Source organism: Poecilia latipinna, unplaced genomic scaffold (assembly GCF_001443285.1).
Source record: "Poecilia latipinna isolate Pla-1442-1.1 unplaced genomic scaffold, P_latipinna-1.0 Scaffold226, whole genome shotgun sequence".
NCBI classification, from domain to species: domain Eukaryota; kingdom Metazoa; phylum Chordata; class Actinopteri; order Cyprinodontiformes; family Poeciliidae; genus Poecilia; species Poecilia latipinna.
In genome coordinates this window covers 85,263-98,187 of record NW_015112842.1, presented here as the reverse complement: position 1 = coordinate 98,187, position 12,925 = coordinate 85,263, and the positions used below count along the sequence as shown (strand labels likewise).

Below are 12,925 nucleotides of genomic sequence, written 5' to 3'. Positions count from 1 at the left end.
CACATCTTTGTTTAAATTAGTTTATACTGATTCTTCAGCTCAACCTCTAATTTCTTCTGTTTTAATCGGTAATGCATATATTCCTCTAAGCAGATTTGGACAATAGATTCACCATTTATGTTGGTTTATCTCATAAAACACCATTAAAATCGCTTAAAAGTTGTGTTTCTAATCTGATTTAACTTAAAAATGCACAGACAGAAAACATAAATGTTTCAAAATTACTAACGCAGATTGATTCATCTGTCTGAAATCTGAGGCTGTGACATTTTAAACAACTCAATTAAAAAGTTGCTCACACCGTAGCTGCGGTCAGAAGTGACTCATCTACAGATGCTCTGCATGAAAACCTCATTCCACCGTAATCACCAGCTATGATTGATGCTGACTGACTTCTCCTTAAAAATCCAGACAAATCAGCAACAAGAAACCAGATGCTTATTCACAGCATCTCAATAAATGATTAAGCCGTAATCGGTATGCCGCTCATCGACGCCTCGCCCTGTAATGTCGGTTTTTATGGGCGTCTGTGAAAGAGGCTCTAATAACCCACACATGAGAAGTGTAACCATTACATGAACATAAAGGCCAACAAATCAGGATGTAAATCAGAACGTATGGCAGAGTGTTGGCGGTGCAAGATGGATTAAATCAGCTCTTCCTCTGGTTTAAAGAGGGAGCTGGGACTCCATATTTAAACAGAACGTGTTAGGAAGACGCGTAAAGATGAAAAATTATTACTTTACATGCTCAGATTGGACATTTGGACAATCTGGGACACATTCAACATCATTTTAAAAAGCACAAAAAGGTCATCTTGTAGAGCAGCAGCCAACTGAAGTCTTCATTTTAAGTCTGACATTAAATTTAGCCGTTTTTGAGTGTTTGTCCTTGAATGTAACAGATTATCAAACAAGTTTTTATATTAATTAACACTGACAAGTACAAAAGGCAGTTTTTCATACAATGTTTTCATAAATGAAAACATTTAGCTTATTTGCTAAACAAAATTACTGTCCATTTTTAAAACTAACTTTTTAAAATGAAATGCTAAAATTTCAGCATAAATGAAACCATGAATGAACTGTTTAAAGGTGACCTATTATGCTTCCTTGACCAGGTTAGGATAGGTCCATGGTCTATACAAAACATGTTCATCACATTTTTTTTTGCACAAAATCGTTCTTAAATATTGAGATTTTAGTCAGAATGAGATGTCACTTTAAATCTAAATAAGCTGCTGCTGGCCACGCAGCCATTGTACAACACATACTGCAGTAAAACATTAATTTACTTATTTATTTTATCATTATTGGAGCCTTGGGATTCAATTTAGCTCAATATATACATTTTAAATGTTCAGTTCAACCACAGTAAGTTTTAATGTGTAAAACCAGCTGACAGAATGTAATGGAACTGGGCTTTGGGTTGCTAGGTAACGGGGCTGGGCTTGGCTGGCGTTGCTAGGTAACGGGGCTGGGCTTGGCTGGGGTTGCTAGGTAACGGCACAGCGCCTGTGGAATGTAACTATTGAATTGTACCATTTTTCAGACACTAAAACAATGACTTATTGGGTGTTTTTTTTTAAGCGCTTCGATTATTTCTAGAAACATTTAAGGCCCAAATGGAAGTACAAAAACATCGCCTTTAACTAAATTTCTAGTTTACCAAATAAAAAGTTGCTCATAATTTCCAACATGTCTCTAAAGTGTCCTAAAAACACATTCTACTAATGTGCATTTCTAAAGAAAAATTATGTCCTCTTCTAGATAAATGTGTTTTATGTGACAGTTTTATCTCTTTTGCTACATTTCTGTGTCATGTAGATGATAATTTAATTAGGTTGGGATGTTACTTTTTTAGGGAAACTCAACAATATATGACATTCTTACAAAAACATTCCCGTTTAGACGAAAGACAGAGCCATGGGCGGAGGGAACAGACAGTGACCTCTTTCTGCATCGGTTTACCCTTCGTCTTCAGCCTGCAGTTACTCCCCGGAGGTAAAGCAGTTTCTCAGGGAAAGAGCCAAAGTCCTGAGTTATCGCGCCTTTGGATCATGGATGAAGGCGGCGATTGATTCGTTATCCTTGTGCACGAGTCCCCTGAGGTTGAGATGGATACTTGTCTGAGCATCGGCAGTTTAATAGGCAAACATTCAAGGTCACAAGCAGCAACAAGAGAGCGAAAAGTGCTGCAGTTTAGCTTGATTAGCGGCTGAAATTAAGCAGAATATAAATGTATTATATACATATGTGGTGAAAATGTTTGTAGTTGATTTTACTGACCAAGTTTCTGCTCAAAAACAAGGAATTTGATTTTCACTCACTGTAAAAACAGAAAATCTTACAAAGTATTATTATTAGTTTCTAATGCGGATATCTCAGTAGACTTGAAGTAACTTTTAAGTGAGATGTAGGAGCTTGTTTTAAGTCAGTAACTCCTTAATTTTGATTTTAAAACATACTAGTTCCACTAGTATTTTGTTCTAGTTTCTAATGTAAATATTTTAGTACATTTAAATACAACAAAACTTATTTACAAGTAACTTTTCAGTGAGTTTTAGGAACCATTATGTATGTAAAAAAAAAAGGAGGCCAAATTTTTGCAACAAAACTTGAAAATTTCTGAAGTCCAACAGTCAAAAATTTATGAGGAAAAACTTTTGAAAAGTCAAAACGTTCTAGTAAAAAACTCAGAAACTTTAAATTTAATCTCAGGAATTTTCTAGAAAAAAAAATAAAAATGTATAAGTTCTTCACATTTGTTATGAAAGAAATCATCTGGCAGTGGAACTGGAAATTTTTCATCAATATTGAGGAATTATTTACTTAAGACAAGATCCTACACGTTGCTGAAAAGTTACTTTTAGGTTAGCTTTGTCTTATTTTAAATGTACGAAGATATTTCACTTGAAACTAGACCAGATAATTAGTAATATTTAGTGTTTTTGCAGTGCACAGACACATATTTGTAAAGACTTAGAAGAAATTTGATGTCAGTGTTTCCAATCTTTCAAAATGTGAAACAAATCGAAGCGGTGTGATCACTTCTGAGGAGCTTCTGTTCCCCACAGCTTAACCCGGTAATTTTCACGTCGAGCCGAATGTCCTTTTATGTTCTTGATCAAAATTCGTTTCCAAAAGCTCTCGGCGGATTGAGTTTCAGCCCCCGTGCCGAACGAGCGCAGGGCTGGATGGATGGGGGTAGATCCATTTTCTAGTTCAAGGGGGTTCAAATACGGAGAGGAAACGAGAGGCTTATCTGATCAGAAGTGAGGCCTTTGAAGAGAACTGCTGACATGATCATTAAATTGTAGCACACTGAGGCAGTAATGTAGTACAGTTCTGCTGCTTTTGTTCACCTATTGGTAGCATAACAGATGAGGAGAGCCCTGCCGGTTAACACGCTCCGCTTGTAGTTTTTGGTTATTTAAAGCCTTGTGATCAGTGTGTTCTCTGGATGGATTTGATGGAAAATTCATGCCATGAATACTTAAAGTCCTCCAAAGCCCTGCTGCGGCAAAATATCTTAGTCCGAGTTAATACGGTTTCCTCTGAAAATGACCGCTTTCTGTTCCCCCGTCTGGAGACCGCTGCTTACTGGGGGATCAGGACGTTTAAGGGGAAAAGAGACGCTACAGGAATCAATGTGCTATCGACTGCCATCTCACGCCGATTTACAGAAATTTGTTTAGATGGTTGCACTTAATCTGGGTGTTTGCTCATTTCTCTCACTAACAACTTCCTGGGAAACTTGGCAACATTAAACCGTCTCACAGCGTCGTCTCTCCTGTTACTTCCAGCTTAAGGAGCAACACTCTGACAACTGCTGATTCAGTCGTGTAGCATAACCTAACCCAACACCTCATGTGAGAATGAGGTGTTGTTCTTCCTTGAACAGGCTAGGTTTTGTATAGATCTGTGGTCTATACAAAGCATTTTCATTACACCTTTTTTCACAAAATCATTCTTAGATATTGAGATTTTACTTAGAATGAGCTGTTTTAAATCCAAATAATCTGCTGCTGGCCACGCCCCCAACTCAACGTTTACACTCGCACGTGAAAGTAGCAGCAAACATGCACAATTACACAACCACACATCTTTGAAAAGCATTAGTAGAGTTTGCTGCACAGCTACATAACGAGAATGCAGCAGGTGGTTTCTGGATGGTAAGTCAGCAACAAAACACTTGTCTTTTCCAGCAGCCATTGTAAATCAGTCAATCAATAACATTTATTTGTAAAGTAAATTTTAGCTACAAGGCAGTTCAAAATGCTTTATATCGTAAAAACATAAAAATAAAAAGTCTGCAATTGAGAAACCAGTCACAAACATGACATTATGTCGAGTGTATCATCAGAATCATCAACACACGTCAAATTTGTTGGTCAATGTTCCATTTATTATGGTTCAGAAGCAGCTCTAAACTCTAAACAGGTGTGTTTGTTGTCTTCATTTAAAGGAACTCAGTGTTTCGACTGCTTTGCAGTTTTCTGGATGTTTATTCCAGATTTGTGATGCATAGAAGCTGAATGCTGCTGTAAAAACCAACTGGAGCTCGGCTGGGGTTGCTAGGTAATGGAATGTGACTCAACAATTGGAAAGTTTTCGAAATGGCTCATTTTCCAATCACCAAATTTTTTTTACTTATTACCAGAAAACACCTGGATGTTTTGTTTTTTTTAAAGTACTTTGACAGTTTTAGAAGCAGATGAGACTCAAACTGATGTAGAAAATGTGCAAAAAGTGAATTTTAATTTAAGGTTTCAGGTTTCTGTTGCTCAGATTTGAGTTGAATTACATAAAATTTCAATAAAACTAAACAGGTTATGAATATTTTCCACTGCAGAGACGCCAAATGATATGTTTTTTGTTCAAACATTAAAAAATATTTATTTTAAGAATTTCCCTGGTGTGGAGCTGAAATTTGATTTGACATTAATTTCATATCAGAGCCAGGCTTTAAGAGCTCAGATATATCTTACAGATACAAGGTAAAACAAGCCTTCAAACAGCTCCAAAAACCATCAGTTTCATTCACGTTTTAGTGTTGCTGGAGAGCCGAATTGGTTTTCATTAAATCTCCCTGTCAGCAGAAAATGTGTTTGATGTCTACAAGTGCAGCCTGAATAATTCACCGAGCTAAAACAGAAAAATAAATCATGGTCACTGGAATGCTATCAGAGGTAGTCGGTGCTGTTTTTATGAGATCTTATTCCTGGTGGCAGGAGAACACGTTTTCTTTTTTTTCTGTTTGTTATTCAGGAGTCGGTCCGGATGAAAGTCGGAGCTTAAAAAGCCAAAACCAACTTCTTCTCAAACATGCACCTGAATACGTGTGTGAGCGCTCACACGATATAAATAAATAAGAAAAACTCTCCCTCAATACTTCAAAAGACCCGTCTGATACAATAAAGAAGAAGACGGAGGAGAAAAATGTAATCGCAGCACCAGATTGGGTCCAAAAGAATTCCTGATCTGTTTTTTGTCCTGGACTGCATTACATTTTGTCAGCTGGACAAAGTTGTCAATCAAGCCGGCAAACCTATTTTACGTCGTCAATAGGACAGAGGAGAGAGTGTTCATTGCTTCAATAGAGGGCCACAGATTAAAGTAGGCCAAGCAGAGAGGAGGTAATTTTCTGGGCTGATGTATTGACACTAAGACTCGATCATCTCCTGCATTGTGTCTCAGATCTGCTCCGAGACGGACAGACCGTGGAGAGAATTACTGCCGCCGCGCGCCATATGGCCTCACCGCCTCGTTTTGGAAAAGAAAATGTTATTTTACGTCCAGCAACGCTGCAAAATCTTTAAATATTACTAAGTATTTTTTGTTTGGTTTCTATCACAAATATCTTACTAAGAAAACACTTTTCAGCAAGACATAAGAGTTTGTTTTCTAATTGGTTAATATTGATGAGAAAGTGCAGATTATTTCACTTTCTTTTATAACTGAAATAATCTGCCAGTGGAACTTACAATTTTTTGATTGATATATAAAGGAATTATTGATTTAAAGCATCGTCATCATTGATGTAAATGTCTGAGTTTGAAAACTCAAGAAATTGGGGGAAAAAAGGGGTAAATCTTCACCTGAAAACCCATAAATTTTCTTCTAGAAAAGCGAGGAAATTTTCTTAATTTTGTCAAAAAAAAAAAAAAAAGAAGAAATCATAAATTTTGAGATTAGCCTCAGAAATCTTCTACAAGGAGCGAGGAAATGTCGGAGCTCCTAAAGTCAAAAATTTTTGACGTTAGGAAATTTTCTGAGTTTCAAAACTTAACAATTTGAACTTTTTGAGGTCATAAATTTTCCTAGAAATTGTTTAGATTAATCTCAAAATAGATTTTTTGGTCAGAAATATACTCCTCTTTTTTTCTATCTAAAATGCCCGTAACTATGCCATCGTACGTTCCACTTGCAGATTATTTTAACTATAACAATGCATTTTCCCATGTTATAAGAGAAATAATCTGCCAATATAAAGGAATTATTCACTTGAAACAAGCATAATCTCAGAATTTTTTAAAGAAAAAGCATGTACATTTCTGAGTTTGAAAACTCAAAAAATACTAGAAAAAAAGAAAATACAAAAAAGGGATAAATTTCCACTAGAAATAAAATAACTTTTCTAGAAAAAAATGAGAATGTCGTCACTCGAAAAGCGGAAAGTTTTTGAAAAAAGTCAGCGATTTTGGGATTATCTCAGAAATTTTCTAGAAGAAGATTTGGAAATATCTGACTTCATAAAGTTGAACATTTTTGACTCATACGCAGATTATTTTACTTATAACAAGATATTTTCCCACATCATAAGTGAAATAATTATGCAGAGGAATTAGTACTTATTTATTAATATTAAGAAATAATTTATTTTTTTAAAAAGTTCCTTTATCCTGTTGAAAGGTTACTTTTAAGTTAGTTTTGTCATATTTCAAGTGAAGATATTTGCAGTAGAAACTAAACCAAAAATACTTGCTAGGATTTTGTGTTTTTGCAGTTTGTCACAACTGATATTAAAGATTTATATATGTTGCAAAAATGCTGCCATGTGTAAAAATTATTCAGCACTTTTCCTCTGACTGAAGTGTTGAAGCCAATCATCCCCACGTCAAGCACGGCGCCAAACGCTCGGCCATAAATAGTCAGAAAACGACGCGGTCTTTAGCCGGTGGCAACGCAAATGTCAAAACATTAATACCAGCCTGAAATCTGCAGAAACACTTAGCTGATTGCGGAGAAAAGAGTCATGATTAACCAGCTGCGATCAAAGAAATGATCTGCCTAAACCTGGGTTTCATTCTTCCAGCCTGAACAAGTCTGCGCCGAGTGTTGGTGGTCTCGAACAAAGATCTATCACTCGGCGAGCGCGAGTGCACTGACAGCATCGTGTTTCTGTGAGATGAGAGCAAATGAGTTTACAGTACACTCTGACAGACTTCAGCCTGCACACTGTCTGCAGGAGATGCCTTTATTCCTTTGTTTCAGAGCAGCAAGTCGAGAAAAATGTCAACTTTTTCTGCTAAAAATAAAACAACCCATGATTACCGCTGAGGGGATTTAAATGGTATATGCATCTTCTAAATAGTCTGCACATTAAAAGAGAGATTTATCCTCACAAATGAATAAATATCAAATGTCTCATCTCTTTTCTGCGTGACCTTTTATTATATAACGAGTCGCTGCAATTACAGCATCAATCTGGCATTCAGTCGCATTCAATAGCGCCATCCAAATGTGTCGATAATAATTAATTTGCAGAGGTTAATGGAAGACGGGCTTTGACAGTGCCAATAAGACATAATGCTGATGCAGTCCAGCTCGCAAAATAATGTTCTGCAAGGAGGTTCAGTCAGGAGTGTGAGGATAATGTCAGAATAAGGAGTTTTCTGCTTAATTCAGATGGTTACACTGCAAAAACACAAAATCCTACCAAGTATTTTCTACTGAAAATATCTTACCACATATAAAATAAGACAAAACTAACCGCAAGTAACTTTTCGGCAAGATATGAGCTTGTTTTAAGTCGGTAATTCTGTTTGAAAAATTTCAGTTTTTGAAATTCAAATTTCCTAGTTTTTCTAGAATAATATCCTGGGATTAATCAAAAAAACAGTTTTTACTAGAAATGTTTTCACACTAGAAAATTCTAGAAAATTTCAGATTTCTTTCCCCATAATTTTCTGAGTTTTGTAGTTCAGAAATTTCCAACTTTTGGTTTGGAAAATTTCTCAGATTAGTCTAAAAATTTCCACGTTTTGTTTGGCAAAAATTTGCTCGTCCTTTTTTTTCTATCTGCGATGGCCTTCAAACAAGTCCCTACAATGCATTGAAAAGTTACTTATAAGTTAGTTTTATCTTGTTGAAGTGTACCAAAATATTTACACTAGAAACTAGACCAAAATATTTAGGGGTTCAGTCATATTTGAACTTTGACTTAAACGATTAATCAAATTAATTGTGATTAATCGATTATTGAAATAACAGCCAACTAATATAGTAAACGATTAATCATTAACTGGAGTCCATTTGCTTAAAAAACACCATATTCAGAGAAGTAATTAAGACAAAATGTACAAAAAAAATATATTTTGTTCATTATGACGAGAAGCATTTTTATTACATTTCATGACATAAATTTTGCTTTCTTGTCTAAAAATGTAAAATTATTTACTGATTTGCATCTTTTAATGAATTTCTAATATTGTGTATAAAATATTTAAGTGAAAAAATGAAAAATATGCAGAATGAGACAATTTGTTATTCGATTAATCGTCAGAATAATCAATCAAATAATCGATTTCTAACATGATTAGTTGCAACCCAACTTTCTTTATGATTTTCATCTCCAACGGATGCTAGTAAAAGTATAAGTAACCAAAATGGATGGATATTGTCATGGTTACAGGTTGTTTTTAGTTTTAACTATTCTTCACAATGTTCGTTTTCAGGAAAAGTTGTGAGTGTTTGAGGGATAACTTTGTTTCCTGAAGGAGAATCTGATTTAGTTTCTCCTCTCCGTTCAGAAATTTGGCGAACCAATCCTCGGAGATCCGGCTCAGAGAACAGAAGCTGTTTGCTATTCCAGCAGGGGATTAAGGTGAGGGGATACTCATCTTAAAGGATTGAATTAGGTCAGGGTAGTGAGCTCTCCGAAGGAAAACCTACTCTGGAGTTTAGTCAGCGACTGTCCTCTAAAATAGCAAAGTTGAAGAAGGAAAGATCTGCAGTGACCATGTGACATATTGCACCACATAAGTAAAAGCAGTTTTCCTCATGAATATCTCTGAACTCTCACAGATTGTCCCCTCATGCCTGTGAAACCCTGGATCTGTGTTTTTAAACAAGCTGTTTTATGGAGCTTTAAAAGCTGCTGGTGCACTTTCCCCCCCTCATGTACCCATTTCCAGCAGAACATATTGGCTGGGAACAGAAACACCGTGATTCAGCTGCTGACATTTTAACCATAATTGGAAAGAAACTGCAGTAACATATGGAAAGAAACGACGACTTGTTCCTGCAACGTGTTGCACAAACTTTACATGGATTCCTTCGTTTCACACCTGCAATAAATCACACAGGAAGCAGGGCTGGAGACACTTTAGGGCAGAAAACTAAGGATGTTCGATTTTTTAACATGTCGGTCCGATTTTAACAGGCGTTTATTTCCATTTCTGTTTCCGTAGCAGGATGAAAGTGTGTTGGTGTAGTTATCAATGTAATGTTTGAAATAGTAGAAGTTTGTGGTAAGTGGTTCTCATGTGCTCTCTTGTGGTGAAAGTTGTCTGTGCAAGAGGAAGAAATTAGTCAAAATTCTGAGAAAAAGTCAAAATTTTGAGAAAAAAGTCAAAATTCTGAGAAAAAAGTCAAAATTCTGAGATTAACGTCAAAATTCTGAGATTAACGTCAAAATTCTGAGAAAAAGGTCAACATTCTTAGAAAGTCAATTTTTCAGATTAAAGTCAGACTTTTGAGATTAAAGTCAGAAGTCTGACAATAGTCAGAATTTTGAGGAAAAGGTAAAAAATTCTGAGATTAAATTAAAAATTCTAAGAAACAGTTAAAATTCTGAGAAAAAATTGTCTAAATTCTGTTGTTAAAGTCAGAAATCTGAGAAATAATGGTCACAATTTTCAGATTAAAGTCAGAATTCTAAGAATATTCACAATTTTGAGGAAAAACGTAAAACATTCTGAGATTAAAGTTAAAATTCTAAGAAAAAAGAAATAGACTGAGAAAAATTAGTCATAATGTTTTGAAAAAAAAGGAAGTTGGACTAAGACTAAGTCAAATTTTTTTCTTTCTTTCGGTGACCATAATCCTGTTCAGTAAATCAGATGTTGCTACTGGCGGAAAAGACGAAGAAGACGACAGGAAGTGGTAGGAGGATGATGACGCTGCATGTTTTCTAAACTTATTCATCTGTGATTTTTTTGTGTTTCTTATTTAATGGAAACAAATAGTTGTTTTTTTGATTTAACAGACTATTGACAAAGTTTTCCGAACATTTTTAATGAAAACACAGCTAGCGTCAGTAAAGGAGAATTACATCTTTACGATAATTAAGCCTAATTTAAATTGACACTAAATGTTATTTATTTCCATTATTTAGTGATAATCAAGACGTTCCTTTTTAGTTGAGCAGTTTTTATGTATGTGGAGCGTTTTCTCACGTGCCGCCAAATTAATCCACTCGCCCTGAATCTTTCACCGCTCGCGCCTGACGCTTCGCCACTCCAGCGCCGATCCATTACGACTCCAGTCCAACACCACCAAAACCAATTTCTCCTGGTTTTATCGAGGTTATACGTGTCCAGATACGGCAGCCATTAAATTAATTAAAAATAAAAAAGAGGGTGCCGACATAACGTAGATGGATGAGGCTGCGGCTGAGATATTTACAGGTAACTTAATTACATTCACAAAATAACACACATCTAGGTCACAAAGAGGGGAATTCTAAATAGGCAATTAAGCCGATGGTAAGAGCCTTAATAAGGCAAGCAAAGTACATAAAATGAGGGGAAGTAAGTGAGTGTCAGAGCAAACGACTTTGCCTAACATTATTCATCATGGGACTAAGTGGTAAGATGGCTTCTAAATTCAAGCAGCATTAATCCCTGATAGTGGGGCTCAAACCAGCCAGTATCAATAACGGCAATAATAACTCATCCATCTGGACGCCATCCAGACCCCGACTGCTTAATTAGGCCTCCCTCATGAATATGCCTTCAGGACTTTAGCAGGCAGAGAAGAAGAACAATGGAGGCGACGCGCTGTCCAACTGTACGGCAAGCCAGTTTAGCATTTAATCTGTTTCATTCCTGATGTCTGAAATTGGTTTAAGCTAGATGCATTCGCAAGCTGAGGTATCTCTAATTAGTATAAATGACGTCATACCTGTACAGCAGCATATTGGGGCCATTCAATATTAAAGACTTAAAACAAGCTCCTGTATATTCCTGAAGAGACGCTTCTGAGTTAATTTTGTCTTATTTTACACTAGAAACTGGACCAAAAATACTTGGTAAGATTTTATGTTTTTGCAGTGTATCTGCAACAAACTTCTAGGAAACAGCAAATTAACAGCAATTAAACATTGACCAACATATTTGATGTGTATTGATGATTTTGATGTTTGTTGCTGGTTTTCTCAATCGTTGACTTTATGGTATATTTTATAACTTTGCATTTTCCTCTTTTAATGATTAAAGCAATTTGAACTACCATGTTGCTGACAAAGAATTTGACTTCACTTGACTTTACTGATGTCCTATAAATGAGATGCTTTTTAGGGCGTCTTGTCGCTTTAAATCCAAATAATCTGCTGGTGGCCTCCCAACTCAACGTTTACACTTACACTAAGTAAGTGTAAACGCTGCAAACAGATGCACGTTTATACATTTGTACATCTTTGAAAAGCAATAGTGGAGCTTCCTGCACAACCAACAAGAATGCAGCAAGTGGTTTCTGGATTGTAAGTCAACTGCAAAACACTTGTCTCTTCCAGCAGCCATTGTACAGCGTAAACAGTAGCAATGATCCATTACCAAACAGTAAAAGTTGCATATAAAGAAATGAAAAAATTGAGTGTGGAGAATGTAGGTGCTTTAAAACAGGAGATAAAATAACTAAAGGTTGACTCCAACTGCAACTAAAGTGCCATTTTTCTAGCAACAAGTTTAACACTGAAAGGAAATTTCCAATGGATTCACACCAAAACGGCACCTGACTCGGGGAAATCGTGAGTGAAATGGATTACGCCTCGTAAATGAGTCCGGCTTTGGGGAGTTGCTCTGCGAAATGTAAATGAGAGGAGGATGCGTGGTGACCTTTCTGATGGAAGGATGCGGAGGGTAAAGCGACTTAATCAAACGTGGAACCCTTGGTGCCACGCCGCGGTTCGCCCGGCGCTGGGAGTGAGCGCTGAACCAAACTGTAAAACCTGATAAATTATTAGAATGGGCTGTAATTTCATGTGTGATGAGACGAAGAGGGACGCCTCTTAGCGGTTTCTCTCTCTCTTCCTCTCTCGCACACTCAGAGGACCTTTGGCTCTTTCCAGCACTTGGCGGTCGGTTCAAGATGCCGGCGGCCGAGTCAAAGTGAACCCAACCTCGGCGCCGCCAAGCAGAGCGCATCAGCTCCACCTGTCCCTCAGCATCATGTGCAATTAGGGATCAGAGATCACAGATAGCAGAAAAGACAGAGCCTTCCAGGAATCTTCCCACTTTTTCACATTTTATCAGCCAGAAGCTTCATGTGAAAAACAATCCAAAGTTGTGTCTGAAATAATGCGACTCACGGTTTTCAAAAGATATTCCAGAAATACAGTAGAAAGAGAAGCTTTGTTTAGTTTTAAATAAAAATGTGTAACAGTTTATTCTGAGTAGAAATCCAGGCGTTGCAGTTAGTGG

General features: G+C 36.5%; 1 long non-coding RNA gene across 1 annotated transcript in view; it reads left to right on the top strand.

The window, feature by feature from the left end:
• The window catches only part of LOC106947151 (uncharacterized), a 68,689-nt gene extending 59,581 nt beyond the window's left edge, over nucleotides 1–9,108 (top strand). The window contains exon 5 of the long non-coding RNA XR_001424917.1: nucleotides 9,035–9,108. This is a non-coding gene — a long non-coding RNA (uncharacterized LOC106947151). The remainder of the gene's footprint in view (nucleotides 1–9,034) is intronic.
• The last annotated feature ends 3,817 nt before the right edge of the window (nucleotides 9,109–12,925 follow it).